This window comes from Poecilia reticulata, linkage group LG10, assembly GCF_000633615.1.
Source record: "Poecilia reticulata strain Guanapo linkage group LG10, Guppy_female_1.0+MT, whole genome shotgun sequence".
Classification (NCBI taxonomy): domain Eukaryota; kingdom Metazoa; phylum Chordata; class Actinopteri; order Cyprinodontiformes; family Poeciliidae; genus Poecilia; species Poecilia reticulata.
In genome coordinates this window covers 21,091,340-21,094,820 of record NC_024340.1, presented here as the reverse complement: position 1 = coordinate 21,094,820, position 3,481 = coordinate 21,091,340, and the positions used below count along the sequence as shown (strand labels likewise).

The 3,481-nt window shown below is 41.2% G+C and overlaps 3 non-coding genes across 3 annotated transcripts; all 3 read right to left on the bottom strand.

Moving 5' to 3' along the window:
- Positions 1 to 2,665: 2,665 nt before the first annotated feature.
- Positions 2,666 to 2,738, bottom strand: trnaf-gaa (transfer RNA phenylalanine (anticodon GAA)). Its single transcript has one exon. It is a non-coding gene; the product is annotated as a tRNA-Phe (tRNA).
- Positions 2,739 to 2,970: 232 nt separating this feature from the next.
- trnaf-gaa (transfer RNA phenylalanine (anticodon GAA)) lies at positions 2,971 to 3,043 on the bottom strand. The gene has a single exon. It is a non-coding gene; the product is annotated as a tRNA-Phe (tRNA).
- Positions 3,044 to 3,276: 233 nt separating this feature from the next.
- trnaf-gaa (transfer RNA phenylalanine (anticodon GAA)) lies at positions 3,277 to 3,349 on the bottom strand. Its single transcript has one exon. It is a non-coding gene; the product is annotated as a tRNA-Phe (tRNA).
- Positions 3,350 to 3,481: the final 132 nt, after the last annotated feature.

The window sequence follows — 3,481 nt, the reverse complement described above, 5'->3', positions numbered from 1 at the left end:
TATATAAGAAATGTGTGTCTTTTTCTTTTTGTTTGTTTTTTAAAGGTATTAAACATTGCAATTTTTTAAAGAAAAAAACTGGACTGGATGTCGATGTCGATTCATCCATTATCTTACACGCTTATCTCTAGTGGGGTCGCGAAAGGTCCTGGTGCCTATCTCCAGCAGTCAACGGGTGAGAAGCGGGATACCCGCGGGATACCCAGTCCATCGGGGGTCAAACAGTTATGCACGCCCACGCCCACACTTAAGGAGGATTTCGAGAGACCAATCAACCTGACAGTCATGTTGTTGGACTGTGGGAGAAAGCCGGAGTATCCATGCACCGGGAGGACATGTAAACTCCATGCAGAGTTTGCATGTTTCAGGATTCAAATCCAGGTCTTGCTGCAAGGCAGCCGTACTACCAACTGCGTCACTGTGTATCCCCAATATTTATCAGTTATTTCTAATAACTATGTGTAATTGCAGAAATATTTAATAAAATGGTTTTGTTTTCAATTATGACCAAATGTGTTGGCGAAGTGGTACATCTTCGTACACAAACAATCTTCAGAGGTAAAACGTCTTCTATGACTAAGCTTCCTACGTCATGTAGGATATCTGCAGATGACCTACTTCAGTGGAGAAATGTGTGTCAAATCTCTGCAGGCAAGTATTACATGTATTGTGTCGAAAAAAAGGCTAAAATTAATTAAGAAATTGGCTTTTCTTTGAATCCTCAGAAAGCCAATAAAAAACAATGTTAAAAAGAGCTGCACCATCTAAGTACAGAAGTACTTAGATGCATTTAAAGCTTGTTTTTGAAAAGTAGCTGGCAGGTCCAGGTGGACTTCCAGAGCCAAGAATAATGTGGAATGCAGCTGGTTGAAATACCTCTCTGCAACTCATTATGCAGTCAGCAAAACCACAATGAAACAGCATCATTAGGTAAGAAGGGCACAATCAGGATGGACCACCAACCCATTACAGGGCCACACAGGACAACCAACTACGTGGACACATAATTACATAAGGGGGGAGAAAAAAAACAAAAAAACATCTGAGAACATTTAACAGTCATCATCATAAAGTATGGGAAAAAGTCGGAGTACCAACAGAGAACCCACACATGCACCTGAAGACCCTGCAGACTACATGTATTAGAACCCCAGGTTGGAATTCAATCCAGGGCCTTCTTTCTGCAAGACAACAGAGCTATAATCTGCACAGACCAAATTCAAGTAAACAGAAATAGCTAATAAATGCATTTTCAATATAGGAAGCATGCAGTATCTTGAGCAATATGTTGTCCGGGTATACATTTAAATCCAAATGATTTTCAGAAATTATTTTAAATGATCTGTGAGAAAAAGCAGAACATTGTTTACTCAAATAGCAAAATTAAACCACACAATTCTTGACTTTCCCAATGTTAAGTTTCCTATTTAGTGCTCACTGTATTTGAACTATTGGCCAGATCGGGCATTGTACAGGACATTTTTGGGTAGAATATTTACTGTTCAGTAATTCTCAACATATATGGTGCTTCTAAAATTTTATTGTAATTTTGTAATTGAAAAGAACTGCTTGTGCTATAAAATGGCATCTTGGAATAGGCAGAAGACCTCCTCTGAATGAGGGAAAATTTGTCAGTTCTGAGTCATTTTAAACTAAAGCACCAAATTACACATTACCCAACGGGCTCAATATAACTTCAGCAGAAGTCAAAATTTTATCACTCAACCTGATGTTTGTGAAGTTATGTACAGCTTAGACAGGAACATTTCCTACATAGCCAGTTCATGACACTAGCTATTCATGGGGGCATAGTATAAGCTGACCCATGAACAAGTTCCATTGAGAAAGTGACAGCAAGACAGTCATGATGTTGAAGGGTTTTATTTCACTTTTATTACACTGTTGATAATGGAGTCATGAAAGGTAGTTGTCTGATGACAGGAAAAGTCTCGCTAAAGCAAGAAAGCGTTGTATTGAATAGAAGCAGGCCTATTTGACAAGCTCTACCTGAGGGAAGGTCAAGATTGACAACAATGCCTTTTAGTAATTTCTTGACGTTTATAAGATTTGCCGAAACCCAGGATAGAATCAGGGACCTTCAGAACTTCAACCTGACGCTCTCCCAGCTGAGCGATTTCGGCAAAGTCTGAAGTCCCAAAACCGCACTGCAATCGCTCATGGGGCTTGCCAACGGGGCAAGCATAAGTTAACACTGTTGATAATGGAGTCATGACAGGTAGTTCTGTGAGGACAGGAAAAGTCTCTCTAAAGCAAGAAAGCGTTGTATTTAATAATAGCAGGCCTTTTTGGCGAACCCTTCCTCAACAGAGGTCGAAATTGACCACAATGACTTTTAGTAATGTGTTGATATTTCTAAGATTTGCCGAAACCCAGGATTGAACCAGGGACCTTCAGATCTTCAGTGTGATCGGCGATGTCTCCATTGCCAAAACCGCACAGAGATCCTTCATGGGTCTTGCCAACAGGCCAAGCTTAATTTTACACTTTTGATAATGAAGTCATGAAAGGTAGTTGTCTGATGACAGGAAAAGTCTCTCTAAAGCATTGTATTGAATAATAGCAGGCCTTTATGGCAAACTCTACCTCAGGGAAGGTCGAGATTTACCACAATGCCTTTTAGAAATCTCTTGACGTCTATAATATTTGCCGAAACCCGGGTTTGAACCAGGGACCTTCAGATCTTCAGTCTGACGCTCTCCCAGCTGAGCTATTTTGGCGATGTCTCCCTTGCCAAAACCGCACAGTGATCCTTCATGGGTCTTGCCAACAGGCCAAGCTTAAGTTGACACTGTTGATAATGAAGTCATGAAAGGTAGTTGTGTGATGACAGAAAAAGTCTCTCTAAAGCATTGTATTGAATAATAGCAGGCCTTTTTGGCAAACCCTACCTCAGGGAAGGTCGAGATTTACCACAATGCCTTTTAGAAATCTCTTGACGTCTATAATATTTGCCGAAACCCGGGTTTGAACCAGGGACCTTCAGATCTTCAGTCTGACGCTCTCCCAGCTGAGCTATTTCGGCGATGTCTCCGGTGCCAAAATCTGCACAGCCATCGTTCATGGGGCTTGCCAACAGGCCAAGCCTAAGTTTACACTGTTGATACTGGAGTCATGAAAGGTAGTTGTGTGATGATAGAAAAAGTCTCTCTAAAGCATTGTATTGAATAATAGCAGGCCTTTTTGGCAAACCCTACCTCAGTGAAGGTCGAGATTTACCACAATGCCTTTTAGAAATCTTTTGGCGTTTATAATATTTGCCAAAACCCGGGATTGAACCAGGGACCTTCAGATCTTCAGTCTGACGCTCTCCCAGCTGAGCTATTTCGGCGATGTCTCCATTGCCAAAACCGCACAGCTATCCTTCATGGGTCTTGCCAACAGGCCAAGCATAAGTTGACACTGTTGAAAATGAAGTCATGAAAGGTAGTTGTCTGATGACAGGAAAAGTCTCTCTAAAGCA